This window comes from Salvelinus sp. IW2-2015, linkage group LG5, assembly GCF_002910315.2.
Source record: "Salvelinus sp. IW2-2015 linkage group LG5, ASM291031v2, whole genome shotgun sequence".
In the NCBI taxonomy this organism is placed as follows: domain Eukaryota; kingdom Metazoa; phylum Chordata; class Actinopteri; order Salmoniformes; family Salmonidae; genus Salvelinus; species Salvelinus sp. IW2-2015.
The window spans coordinates 34052723-34068199 of NC_036844.1; the positions used below are offsets into that span (position 1 = coordinate 34052723).

The window sequence follows — 15477 nt, forward strand, 5'->3', positions numbered from 1 at the left end:
GTAGGGACAGATGGCTGAGGTTTGTGCTTGCAGTGCAGAACTGATACAGGTTGGATTTATTGTCATTTGGCAGCTAAGAAACCAATTTACAGTCTATGAGCCACATGAGTTTACACAGCTTTCATGATGCTCCCTCTCCTGGCTAATAGCTGTTACTTTACTTTGTACAAGAGATCAACTACATAGAAAATGAAGATGCACGACAAGAGTTTAAAAAAGTGGTTTCTTTATTTGTAAATTAAAAATCACAAAAATATTAGCTACCAACAATAAAAAAATATTAACAATTGGTTGATTGTACAGTCCAGATGATTATTTCCTTATAGTTAATTAACAATTACTACTCATTAATGTCCAATATTAACCATTCATTAATTAACTACTCATTAAATGTCATACAGAATCTTTGAAAGTACAACACTAGGACTTTTGCTGGGGTGGGGTAAAGAAGGAACAACCCAGACATGAGATGTGCTGGGCTCATCTCCTGACTGTAATGTATAGGCTGGAACACCACAACACCCTCCCTGATACTTGGAACCAGAACACTTGTACCACATATTGCATTGTAAAATGGCTCAAGTCACAGGAAGTTGTAAAACGGCTCAAGACAAAAAAAGGAAACGTGAATATATTACAGCTCCTCGAGCAAATCGAAATGAGAGCAGCATTTGTGCATCCGTGTATCACCACACAAGGTGCATGATTCAGTACCTTACATACAATTAATCTTGAATGGACTCGTAAATCCACACTTCCTTACAAGAGAACAAGTAATACAAAATAGAAAATGGAGCCCTGCAAAATTCCTACCACAAACAAGGACTGTTCTTAACAGGAAAGTTGTAGCAGAACCTTCTAACACCTAGTGCTGAGAAATAAATATTGTGCTTCTAGGAGAGAATGGATTCAGAGTAGATCATGTGTCTGTACATACTGGAACTGTAATACAATAAAGAAATGTCATTAAACCCCCATATATGTTTAGATGCTTTGTATCTGTATAGCAACGAACAGATGAAATGATGCCAGTTCACATTCCTCTAACTTTGACTAATAACTGGAGAAAAGAAAGCCCTGTGTGTCCTGTACAGAAAACACCAGCTCCTCAGAATGTTTGATTTTGCAGCTTCAAAATCCAATTCCACCTCCTTTCATTTTCGCTCAAGTCTTTGCACAACACTAAAACTCTCCTGATTAGTCTCTTTGAAATGAGCTAGGACCACAAGCTGTGGTGATAGATAAACCATGAGGATGACGGGGCAGAGAGAGCCATCATACAGGGACAGATAAGGACCACTTCTTACAGGCGTCCATTTACACCATCAACTGACCCAGTGGGCTTCGGTTCAAAGGGCATACTAAATACTAAATCAACTTCACCACTGCAGCTAAATGCTGCCGAGCTAGAGACATGTTGCTGTGACTGACGATCCTCAACATCCTGTGTTGGATTTAGCATGTGGCCAAGTCATTCTACTCTAGGTGAAAGGGGAGACTGTGATGTTGTCTAACTGTAAACTAGGACATTATGGCTTAAGGGAACCAGTAGACTTCCTCAGTGGAGTAAATCAACAGATAACCTTCCATTCTACTCTCCCACATAGCCTAATTTTACAGGAACAGTAGGAGGAACAAATCAGGTGGCCGAATGCATAGGGAGGGGATTTAGCTTGAGTTGAGTTGGGAAAGACCAGGAGTCCTTACCTCATTAATAACGTATAGATGTACGGACTACCTGACTCAGGCTCAGGGATGGAGAACTCTGGCGATCCCTTCCATCTACACTGAGTTGGGGAGACCTGCTTTTAGTTTTGTTGTACCTTACACGTGGAATGATCTACAATACACTTTAAAATGGGAGGAATTGGTGCCTCTAGGGCAGGCCTGGGCAACTCCAGTCCTCAGGACCCTGATGTGTCACACTTTTTCCACAGCCAACACACCTGACTCCAATAATAAAGATCTTCAGTTTAGAATGCAATTAGTTTAAATCAGCTGTGTTTGCTAGGGATGGGGGAAAAGTGTGACACCAATCAGGCTCCCGAGGACTGGAATTGCCCAGGCCTGCTCTAGGGCCTTTCAGACGGTTGTTAGGGGACCTTTTTACTGAAGAATGTGTCAGTTTACTTAACATGTATTGTTGTGTATAATAACGTCTATTTTAATGTGTATATGAATGTGACGTTTAATGTGCGTATTGTATTCTGATGTGTATTATTGTGCTGAACAGGGCTCATCTGTTAAATAGACCTTGGTCTCAGCATCGACTCCCTGTCAAAATGAAGGTTCAGTAAAAATGTAGTGCTTAATGTTTTTAATCAATTATTCAAAACTTAATTTAGTCTTAAATTGGTAAGGCATTTGATAAGAATGTGAAGTGCAAATATAAGAGGCGCATTACTGCAAATTTACAGATGTAGGATCTTAATTTGAGCCAGAAAATAATCAGTCAGCAATAGGAAATGTGAATTATTATGCGGATTATAACATTAACCTGCTGTCAAAATAAATGTAAAAAAAACAAACAGTCAACATCATGCTCCACTTGCTCTACCATCACTAGTGGAAACAAAGAGATATGCTCGGTACAGTAACACATCGGATGGCGATGATGATGCGCATCTCCCCAGTGATAAATTGCAATGTCTACCTTAAGGCCTTTTAACATGCGGCTACATTTCTCATGTCACATTTATGTTCAGTTTGCAGTGTACTCTACAGACATGGTAGGATCAGCTGTATTTAGGAATGGGTTTCAATATTTAATTATTAAAGGAAGTTACAACCAAGGACAAGCGGGAACATTCCACTGACCAAGGCAAGGCCAGCTTGTCTCGTTCGGAAATATCATTATGGATTTAACTTTTTTAATCCACTGTGAATTCATTCAATTGAAGGTCTCAGACAACCAAATGTAATTTGACTTGATAAAGGTCAAGGGTCAGTGTGGTCTGTGGTAGCAATACATGGGCTCCAGTTAGGTTTTCAGATGAACACAGATTAAAAACATGGAACAGTTAAAAAGAACATAAAGGCTCGACAGATGAGTTGTGCAACCACAACACCTCAGAAACAAATACAGACATCCAGCAGTATGAGTGTTAATTATGAAAATATAAATTCAGAAATACTTTCAAATGAACATTCCACTCTGGCACTTGAATATCCATTATTGGCTAATGTATTGTTCATGACAGGCACAGAGAAATGACGTCGTCTTCCTTGTCTGTCAGAGAGTGCAAACTTCAGTGGTGGAACAGGAACATCCCTCTTCTCTCTTTGCCCCAGTGTCATTCTCTCCGAGAAGGAAGTAGAACAATCCTAAACTCAGTTCATGTCTCTCCTTCACCTCTGCCTCTTCTCCCTCCTGAGGGCCCACACCCATTCTAGGGTCCCTGGGGGCCACTGGGGGCCACTGGGAACAGCTGGGCTGACTTGGCATGGGGGGGCCTGTCTCTCCTGCCTTCCTCAGCTCCTGGTCAGCCCGCATGGCGGTGAATAGCTGGAGCCAAGGGGCGAGCACGTGCATCCCCCTCTGTGGGAGACAGGAGGGTCAGGTTGGGGTGGTGTCTCTGTCCTCGTGTCCACGGCCATGCTGAGGCTACCTGGTGTGGAGCAGCTCCTCCCTGAGCCAGCTGGGCAGAGGCTGGCCCATCTTATAGAGCAGCTTGGACAACTCTATGTTGTTGTCCCTGTAGTGCTCCCTAAGGAAGGAGCGAGACTGCCACAGAACGAGAGAAAGAGTGTGTCAGATATAGGGCACATAGAAGAAAATGTTTAATAAACATACATTGTTTGTAGCTCCCACCCTAGATACAGCAGTTACCCATTCAGTTAGGGGTTCATCAGCGAAGCTGGGTCAAACCCTACGGTATTTGTAGCCATTGGTTATTTTCTTCTGACGATTTGGTGAAATAAAATTCTAATTCCCGTGAGATGGTCGGGCCTTGGAGGTTACAACCTTGCATCATGGTAAAGGGCCAATTGGCCACACCGCTCATGCAATGCTAATTGGCCACATGGTGGCGCAATAACAAGTGACTGAAAATGCTAACTTTGAAAGCTCACACCCCTCACCCTGTTTGAGCTAGTCCTGAAATTCATTAAAGGTCTCTGTCCTCACAAGGAACACATTTGCCATGTATCTGCACAAAACTTAATACACGGCCAAGGTCTCACAATGCATGTTTTTCCAGACTAGCATCGTAAACAACATGGCCACTACTGACTAATAAACATTCAAGTGGGCGTGACCTGGCACATAAATGCATATCAATCAGACACAGTTATTCGCATTCAATTAATCAGATTCACCACATGGTGGAGCTATAACGGGCACATATTCATATCTCTTGATCGGTTTGACTCAGTCATGGAATTTGACACATGCTCAGGGCCGCAACTCTAGCTAACCTGTAGAGTATGGTTCAGTTTGGCCTCATGGGGGTGATATTGGACAGGAAAAAACATTAATGCAAGCTCATTGGCTTATGTTGTTTGAATTAAGAGTGTTAAAAGACGTGGGTCTATAGATGCTTACATACCAAATTAGGTGCCAATCGGTTAAGCGGTTCCGGAATAGAAGACTTTTAAAGTAGTCAACATAAAAACAGTACATAATCCATCAAAAGCATACTGCGTGATCTGTGATTTTGAGTTCTGATATTTGGCAAACGTGATAAGTACAGAAGTAGCTTGTCCAATTTCTCCTGATGGTGGCGCTGGGCGGCCAAAGCTTGAACCCCTAGATATGGGGCGGCAGATAGCCTAGCTGCTAAGAGTGTTGGGCCAGTAACAAAGTTTGCTGGTTCAAATCCCCAAGTCGACTAGGTGAAACATCTATCGATGTGCCCTTGAGCAAGACACTTAACCCCAATTGCTTGTGTAAGTCGCTCTGGATGAGTGTCTGCTAAGTGACTCAAAGGTACATGTATATGGCTGCTTGCAGCTAGTTTTGGTATTGAAATTATATAACAATATTCAATGTTATGATGAGTATTTAACTCTTATGCCCAGGGAACAACATCACATTTAATGTTACATGACCTTTAGTTAACTTAGTGTGCAGAGAGAGCTTTAGTCCAGGCTACTGAGTAACTCAGGCAGAGGGCACTGCAGCTCTGCAGGTCTCATGAGCCCTGTCATCCCAGCTAATTACCCCAGAGGTGTCTGTGCCAAAACAGTCAAGGTAACTTCAAGGACCTGAGCTCAATGCCCACCCTGTCCCCCTCAACACCCCTCTCCATGGCTGCTCCTGAGACACTCTACCAGATCCGGTGGATTTCCATGCCCATCCTGAGAAGAGCTGAGCGGAGGCAGTCACAGACAAGCAATGAGACCATAAAGCACCACTGACTAGAGTAGGAAATACTTCTATAACATCTATTCTAGGAGAGACAATTCAACTATATAAAAAAAATAAAAAAATACTTGCTTATCAAGGTGACATAATTTAATATGTTTTTAAGTGGAGGGAAAAGACAGACATTTTTGAGGTTTGTGTACATGGTTCATAGTAACTTACATCTGTGTCCATGTCGGGGTATCTCCGTCCTTTACTCTTGCCCAGACATTTGGTCTTCCCTCCGTCTAACAACTGGCACCAGAACCCTTTTTTGGGATCAAACCTGGAAGAGAGGAACACAGAAACACACAATGGAGGTAGGCAAGTCAGAATGTTTAAATTAATGCTCATCAATCTAATTAAAAGGGAACATCCTGAACAGATGGTTTGCGACTCTTCGTGTTTAGAGAAGAGACACGGCGACAAACCATATCCATTGTCCACAGGGGGATGTGGCTGACAGATGTTGCTGTTTACTGCAGTCTGGCTGGGTGATTATGTGGTCAAGCATCAGAGGCAGAAACAGATATGGGGGGGGGGGGTTGTTGTGAACAGGGGGAAGCAGAAGAAAGGGAATAGGTTGGCATGGTAATGTCAAAGCGATGGTAAGCATTCTGAAAAACACATCAAAGCTGTTCAAACCAAGCACCTCCGCTCCGCCTGAAAAGATAGGATCCTTCACAATCACAGCGGTGTTGAACAGCTCAATGCTTTAAAGCAGGGATGGGCAACGGGAGTCCCGCACCCTTTTGAAGGCCCTCGGATGAATTTCCAACAATTTAAATGTTTTACTTAAAATGTTTTAGCAACTCAGTCGGAGTCTCAACTTCATGTTGAGAGTTAGAATAGTAGAATACACAAGGTGCAATTTAGAAATGTGGTTGTGCATCAGCAGTTTTTCTCGTGTCATTCACAGATAGTCAATTCAGCAGAAAAAAATTTCATTGCTAAGTTAGTTTAGCAGCCAGCTATCTAAACTAAAACGCTAGAATTATCGGCTGGGGGACCAAAGTTGATTTCGTTAGTCAATCTCACTTAGACATATTAAAAACGGCTAACATTTCTCTCTACCCTATGTCAAAATGTTTAGAATTACAGCAAATTGCTTTAAAACTGCAACATTTTCTCTACACCACATGGCAAAAATGAGGGGCCACAAAAATTGTTTTGATCACAATGTGGCGGATGTAGGTACGCACACCCGCGAGCAACTGCGGACCTTCATGATGAGTTCAGATTTTTTGTGGCCCCCACACCCATCAAAGTCGCCCATTCCTGCTTTAAAGGCCCAGTGCAGTCAAAAAAAAGCCCTTTTAGTGTAAGAGCCGGTTAAAAACATTTGCCTGACATCACCATGTGGTAAATTACACTGACAAAAATAAACGCAACATGCAACAATTTCAAAGATTTTACTGAGTTACAATTCATATGAGGAAATCAGCCAATTGAAATACATTCATTTGGCCCTTATCTATAGATTTCACATGACTGGAAACATATCTGCTGGTCACCAATATCAAAACAAAACAAAAGAAGGTAGGGCCGTGGATCAGAAGACCAGTCAGTATCTGGTGTGACCACCATTTGCCTCATGCAGTGGAATGTTGTTCCACTCCTCTTCAATGGCTGTGCAAAGTTGCTGGGATATTGGAGGGAACTGGAACACACTGTTGTACACATCAATCCAGAGCATCCCAAACATGCTCAATGGGTGACAGGTCTGGTGAGTATGCAGGTCATGGATGAACTGGGACATTTTAAAATAAGCTTTTTGTGCATATGGAACATTTCTGGGTTCTTTTATTTCAGCTCATGAAACATGGGACCAACACTTTACATTTTTGTTCAGTATAGTATATGCCATTATCAATAAAACGTCACAATAAGGTGCAGAGTGCTCGATTTGCCTGTTGGTGGGCAAGGAGATGCCCAGCTCCGCTAAAACCATGAATAACTGTGCCGGGATAGTTAAATAAATATTAACTGTTTGGTTGTAATATCATCACCTCTTGAAGAGCATAGTCAGAACTACAAATGACAGATTATTCAATGCCAAACAATTGCTCACATTTAGATCTATCAGAGTTAGAGTAAGTAAATGCATGTTTTTCATGATCATGAACATGTCATTTCATGTTCATGATCACTGATAGTGATCTACTGATAGTAGTGGTGGCGCTTGACTTGCACGTGCAAATTCAGAACACACAACATTCTATAATATAACTCTGTTATTTGATGTGTCAAATTAAAAGCTTATTTAAAGCGTAAAATAGTGTAATTTGACTTGTATCTTTTTTGACATGCAAACACCCATACGGCGTTCCATAGTACGTCGTGAAGCTAATAGCAGTGACGGTATTACTGTGCAACTTCGGTAGGGCAACATGTGTACCGGTGCTCGACCAGTCGGCGAAAGCCGAATTTGACACGTGAAATAACACAGTTCTATTATAGAATGTTGTGTGTTCTGAACTTGCACATGCAAGCCAAGCGCCACCACTACTATCTATCAACCGTTCACCCACGACAGAGAATGGTTGATTGTCAAGGGCAATTCATTCCATTATCTTGGCGTTAATGGATTTCGCCATCGAGTTGTCTCGCTGAAATGTTCTTACTCTTTTAAATGACTGCTCGACTTGTTGACTGCTCGATCCACACAGCAGACATTGTGGGCTAGGTTAGGAATGCTGTGTTGCACGTATAGCACAACATTTTACATGGCGTCATTACGTCATGTACATACGTTATATAGGTATGCACGTCAGCTTTGATATCGGTTTTGCACATCGGCGTTAAACTAGACATCGGGCCAACACCGATGTTGGCATTTTTAGTTAATATCGGCCGATTCCGATATGTTCACCGATATATCGTGCATCCCTACTGATGACAGAGCTAAATGTGGAATAATCAGAAATGTGTAGTTCTGACAATGCTCTTCAAGAGGTGATGATATTAAAACAAAACAGTTAGCTATAACATTTATTTAATAATTCCTTTAAAACCGCGTGTAGTTCAAATCACATGCACAAAAGTTGTCATTGGTTTTAGCGAAGCTGGGGGTCTCCTTGTCCCCCAGCAGCCAAATCGAACCCTCTGCACCATATTGTGACATTTTATTGATTACGACCTATAAGAAAGAGTTCCAAAACTCTCTGCCAGTAAAAGCAAATTTTTTGTTTTCCCCTCCCCACTCAGACCACTCCCAGACAGTCCTAGAAGAATTACTGCTTGAGAAATTATCCTTTGCTAAGAAGCTATTTCTTTTCGACCATTTTAATTGTAAGAAACTTAATTTTTACACCGAATTAATTTAATAGAGATAAAAAGGCTGCATTGGACCATTTATACACTTTAATGTTACATGCCAAACAGTTAGGGAAACAAAAGCCTTCATTTGCCATGTGTTTTCTACAAAAGTGATGTTGGCTCTAGTCTATAGTGTTTAGCAGGCCTAATAAGACACTTACGCTAGAATCTTGTGGTAGTTCAGTGTGTTTGTCAGCTCAAGGAACTTCTGGATCTTGTCCATCACTGCAGCAGGCTCCGTCCTCAGCACCTGACCATCCAGAACCAGGATCTGAGGAACCACAGTTAAAATACCACAGTAGGTCAAGATAGACTAGCGGAGCGGTCTCAAATTCAAATACCAGCAACAATCTATACACACACCCACTGTACTAACCATGTACATATAGACACAGACTGAATACATCAATGTTTGTTTACATTTAAACGATATGCTTATGAACAAATCTGCAAACACATAAGCATGACCATGCACACCTGGGACCCAGATTACCAAACCTACCTGGCTGATGTGGTAGTGGCTAAGCCAGCGGTCCAGGTGGGTGGCGTATAAGCCCGGCACCAGACAGCGGTTCTGGAGCACCCGCAGCTTGATGGGGGCGTCGTTGCCAGCAGTGATGACATCATGGAAAGTATACTTCAGGGCGACTGAGTCGTCATGGGCACGTTGGTGCTAAGAGTAGAGCAGACAGATATGACAGTCAGTCCACCTTGCCAGTTTAATCCAGTGCCCTTGCAGAGGTCATTCCAACTGATTTCTCACTCCTACAAACCGGTACATCACCTATTTCTTCACCAGGATATTAGCTACTTTATTTCCAAGTTCAAGTGAAATCAGCAGTACAGCTGACCTGGAAAAGGAGTGATGCTACCCTCAAGACACCCACAGCATTTCACCCAATTGCTATCCCTATAATATAGTCTGGTGTTGGAAATGTAACAGTTGGTAGAGGTTTAACTCAAAGGGAGGGAGGCTCACCTGGTACCATGAGTAGGCCCTGTCTGCAGGGTTGATGAGGATGGTGATTATTTTAGCCTTGGGCAGGAGGGCAGCCGCCCGGCGTGCAGCCACCTCTGAGTCAAAGTAGTTGGCGCTCTTCTCATAGTAAAAGTCTGAGCTGGTGTTGGAGGGTAGGGGAAAGTACTCCATGTACCTGTCAATCATAACACACAGACAGACAGGGGTTTAAACAAGGCCACTGGACTCGATACATACACTGAGCGGACAAAACATTGGGAACACCTGCTATTTCCAAAATACTGACTGACCAGGTGAATGCTACGATCCCTTATTGATGTCACTTGTTAAATCCACTTCAAATCAGTGTAGATGAAGGGGAGGAGACAGGTTAAAGAATGATTTTTAGGGGCCTCCTGAGCGGCGCATCGCAGTGCTAGAAGCTTCACTACAGATCAGGGTTCAATCCTGGGCTGTGTCGCAGCCGGCTACGACAGGGAAACCCATGAGAAGGTGCACAATTGGCCTAGTGTCGTCCGGGTTAGGGGAGGGTTTGGCAGGTATGGTATTACGGGCCAAGCGCATCTACTACGTCTATGAAAGGGTGCATTTACTGTCACCTGGAGTGTGTTGTCTGAACAGATATAAAGCCAAGGTTGGTGATTAACTGCCACCTGGAGTTGTTGTCTAAACAGGTATAAAGCAAAGGTCGGTGATTAACTGCCACCTGCAGTTATAGAATGTTTGCTCAGGAGTATAATTCATCGGCTGATCTCTTCTGATGACTTGGACTGAATTATGTGATTCTTCCTTAACTCCTAGGAAGTCCCACACAGTTGACTACTTCAAAATGGTGAAAGTGCCCATTGGCGCTGTCCATGATAAAAAAGGCTTTGGGCATTAGAGCTGTCTATCTAAGTCTTTGAATACATAACAAATACCAATGTCCTACCTAGGGCTGTGGCGCTCATGACAATTTGTCAGCGGGTGATTGTCAAACAAATAACTGCCAGTCTCACGGTAATTGACCGTTAATTAACAAACATTTAGCATCTGCTTGATCCACGCATAGCCTACAAGCCATTGATGCAGACTTTTGGAACGTTTACATTTTAAAAAGTCTAATAAATCCATGTAATATAGCCTACACCATCACATTAAATATATTTATTTTACACAGGTCTAAAGAAACGTATGAAGAAAATGTAGTCTATTTCAGAAGAACATATTTGCTTAGAATTCTGTGGAATTTCATAGTATGAAGAATTACGATTGAACATAGCACAATAAAATAGAAAGGCTATTTTCTTCAAACTATTTGAATATGCGGCTATTCTGTGTTGAGCGGTTATCAAAGAAACAGTCCTATATGTTTAATTTAGAGTTATGTAACTTTGGTTGTGAAATAAATGTTAGGCTATATGTTTTGATTTTTAATACATTCTAAGGCTGCATGATACGACTAATGATGATTTGAAAAAAGTTGTATGAAAGGCATGAGCTTTGCTTTGTTCATTTTTGCGCAGGCTGTACACACTTAATCAGCCTCTCGTTCACAATTTGACAAGCACTTGATAATGCCTTTAATTTCCCGGCTGTATCCACTTCTGTGGCCGTAATGCCCACTGAAAAGAATCCATGGGATTCACCCTTGGGCTGAATATAATAATTATAATTCCCTTCTCCCGGCTGCGTGTCGAAGCACCTCTCACTCACATGGCTCTCCGTCACGTGATCGGGTCTTTCTCACAGGCTACAAGTGAAGACAGACACATCGGGGATACAACTGCGTGGGTCCTTATCCAATTCCGAGGAGCATATTGAAGATATTGGAAGAACTGTCCACATTTACTTTCGTCAGCCAACAAGATGAGTAGGCCTAACGAACAGTAAAAGCACTAGCCTGTGTCAATCTACTATCCCCATAAGTACAAAAAAGTTACCCTATTCTATTCTGTACGACAAATAAATATTCCAGTTGCGGGATGCGATAGATCCCAAATAAACACAACCACTAGCAAAAAAATAACCTATTTTAAGCAATGAGCATGATAAACAGATGAGAACACTTAGCTTAAAATGTTGATCAACTATTAGGCTATTTCTTCACATTAGAAGCCCAGCAATGCGTACACAGCAGTAGGCTATAAGCACAAATGTTACATTAGCAGGAAAACATTCTCAAAAGTGACCACAAATGCGATTATGCATGTAATGCTTTTATTACAAAAGGTGTCTCTAAACCCCTTGTAATGCGGATTAATGTGCTTCATTTTAAGACGTTATTTGGCCACTTCAGTTGTGATACAAACCTTATCAAAACATATAGGCCTATGGGCAAGACTACGAGGTGTGCGACTATGATCCGAAAACGTTTGGGGGGGGGAAACTTGTGCCGTTTCTTGCCTTAAGCTTGGCATCATTCACAAGTTATAATATATAATTCACAAGTGATAGGATAATAGTCACCCATCACACTATTCTTGATATAATATTGTCTTTAAATATATTAAATAATATACAGTACCAGTCAAAAGTTTGGACAAGCCTACTCATTCAAGGGTTTTTCTTAATTTTTTACTATTTTCCACATTGTAGAATAATAATGAAGACATCAAAACTATGAAACATATGGAATCATGTAGTTACCAAAAAGTGTTAAATTAAATGTATTTTAGATTTGAGATTCTTCAAAGTAGCCACCCTTTGCATACTCTTGGCATTCTCTCAACCAGCTTCATGAGGTAGTCACCTGGAATGAATTTAAATTAACAAGTGTGCCTTGTTAAAAGTAAATTTTATGGCATTTCTTTCCTTCTTAATGCATTTGAGCCAATCAGTTGTGTTGTGACAAGGTAGAAGAAATACCTATTTGGTCAAATAAAATCTGTTCGTGCCATAAAATCATATTATGGCACGAACAGCTCAAATAAGCAAAGAAAAATGCAGTACTTTAAGATGGTCAGTCGATAGTTTCCAGTTTATTCAAATGCATTCACAAAAACTATCAAGCACTATGATGAAACTTATTTTCATGAGGACCGACGCAGAGTTACATATGCCGCAGAGGATACATTCATTAGTTATCAGCCTCAGAAATTGGAGCCCAAATAAATGCAGACACATCTCAACATCAACTGTTCAGAGACTGCGTGAATCAGGCCTTCATGGTCGAATTGCTGCAAAGAAACCACTACTTAAGGACACCAATAAGAAGAAACTTGCTTGGGCCAAGAAACATGAGCAATGGACATTGACCGGTGGAAATCTGTCCTTCGGTCTGATGAGTTAAAATATGAGATTTTTAGTTCTAACCGCCTTGTCTTTCGTGAAACGCAGAGTAGGTGAACGGATGATCTCTGCATGTGCGGTTCCCACCATTAGGCATGGAGGAGGTGTGATTGTGTGGGGGTGCTTTGCGGGTGACACTGTCAGTGATTTATTTAGAATTCAAGGCGCACTTAACCAGCATGGCTACCACAGTATTCTGCAGCGATACGCCATCCCATCTGGTTTGAGCTTAGTGGGACTATCATTTGTTTTTCAATAGGACAATGACCCAACACACATCCAGGCTGTGTAAGGGCTGTTTGACCAAGAAGGAGAGTGATGGAGTGCTGCATCAGATGACCTGGCCTCCACAATCACCCGACCTCAAGATTGAGGTGGTTTGGAATGAGTTGGACCACCGAGAAGGAAAAGCAGCCAACAAGTGCTCAACATTGTGGGAACTCCTTCAAGACTGTCGTAAAAGCATTCCAGGTGAAGCTGGTTGAGAGAATGCCCAGACTGTGTAAAGCCTTCAACAAGGCAAAGGGTGGCTACTTTGAAGAAATACTACATGATTCCATATGTGTTATTTAATAGTTTCGATGTCTTCACTATTATTCTACAATGTAGAAAATAGTAAATATAAAGAAAACCCCTTGAATTAATAGGTGTGTCCAAGCTTTTGACTGGTACTGTTTATATATATATATAAATACAAATGTGTCTGTTCTGTGTGAAATTTGTTGCGATTTAGAATGGACTAAATCGAAAAAATACATGTAATCTATCCACTCAAATAGCGCATGGAGGACGCTTTTCCCGTGGTTCATTTTCATGCCAGCCAGGTAGGCTATACTCCTCTTGTAAATGTAGGAAAGTTGAGAAATAGAGTACAGTCAGAAAGTATTCAGACCCCTTTAATTTTTCAACATTTTGTTACGTTTCATCCTTGTTCTAAATGGATAGAATTGTATCTACACACAATACCCCATAATGACAAACCAAAAAACAGGTTGTACATTTTTGAAATTGTATAAAATAAAATAAAAACTGAAATACCACATTTACATAAGTATTTCAGTCCCTTCACTCAGTACTTTGTTGAAGGACCTTTGACAGCGATTACAGCCTTGAGTCTTCTTGGGTATGACACTACAAGCTTGGCACACCTGTATTTGGGGAGTTTCTCCCATTCTTCTCTGCAGATCCCCTGTCAGGTTGGATGGGGAGCGTCGCTGCACAGCTATTTCCAGTTCTCTCCAGATGTTGAAATCAGTTTCAAGTCTGGGCCTGGCTGGGCCACTCAAGGACATTGAGACTTGTCCCAAAGCCACTCCTGTGTGGTCTTGGCTGTGTGCTTAGGGTCGTTGTCCTGTTGGAAGGTAAACCTTCTCCCTAGTCTGAGGTTCTGAGCACTCCGGAGCAGGTTGTCATCAAGGATCTCTGTACTTTGTGCCATTCATCGTTCCCTCGATCCTGACTAGTCTTCCAGTCCCTGAAGCTGAAAAACATCCTCACAGCATGATGCTGCCACCATCTTGCTTCACCAGAGAATCTTGTTTCTCATGGTCAGAGTCCTCCAAGCGGGCTGTCATGTGGCTTTTACTGAGTGGCGGCTTCTTTCTGGCCACTCTACCATAAAGGTCTAATTGGTGGAATGCTGCAGAGATGGTTGTCCTTCTGGAAGGTTCTCTCATCTCCACAGAGGAAATCTGGAACTCTGTCAGAGTAGCCATCGGGTTCTTGGTAACCTCCCTGACCAAAGCCATTCTCCCCTGATTTCTCAGTTTGGCCGGGCGGCCAGCTCAAGGAAGAGTCTTGGTGGTTTCAAACTGCTTACAATAAAAAAAATTTCTCCACAGTTTTGTGATATCCAATTGGTAATTACAGTCTTGTCCCATTGCTGCAGGTCGAGAGCCACGCGTCCTCTGAAACACGACCCTGCCAAGCCGCACTGCTTCTTGACACTGCTCGCTTAACTCGGAAGCCAGCCGCTCCAATGTGTCGGAGGAAACGCTGGCGACTTAAGTTAGCTTACAAGCGCCCGGCCAGCCACGAGTCGCTACAGTGCGATGGAAAAAGGAAATCCCTTTTTGAGTGCCGCCTCATGGGTCTCCCGGTCACGGTCGGCTGTGACACAACCTGGGAACGAACCCGGGGCTTCGTGACCCCTGAAGCTCTGCGATGCAGTGCCTTAGACTGCTGCGCCACTCCGGAGGCAACACACATCTTCCATTTAAAAATGACGGAGGCCACGGTGTTCTTGGGGACATTCAAAGATAAAGAAATGTTTTAGAAACCTTCCCCAGATCTGTGCCTCGACACAATCCTATCTCGGAGTTCTACGGACAATTCCTTCAACCTGTCAACTGTGGGACCTTATATAGACAGGTGGGTACCTTTCCAAATCATGTCCAATCAATTGAATTTACCGCAGGTGGACTCAATCAAGTTGTAGAAACAGCTCAAGGTTGATCAATGGAAACAGGATGCACCTGAGCTCAATTTCGAATCTCATAGCAAAGCGTCTGAATACTTACGTAAATAAGGTATCTTTTTTATTTGTAATAAATTAGCTAAAAATGTC

At 42.2% G+C, this 15477-nt stretch overlaps 1 long non-coding RNA gene and 1 pseudogene across 1 annotated transcript in view; both read right to left on the reverse strand.

Moving 5' to 3' along the window:
* The window catches only part of LOC139027788 (uncharacterized), a 331562-nt gene that overhangs the window by 264226 nt on the left and 51859 nt on the right, over positions 1 to 15477 (reverse strand). The window lies entirely within an intron of this gene.
* The window catches only part of LOC111964407 (bifunctional heparan sulfate N-deacetylase/N-sulfotransferase 1-like), a 150083-nt pseudogene continuing 134815 nt past the window's right edge, over positions 210 to 15477 (reverse strand).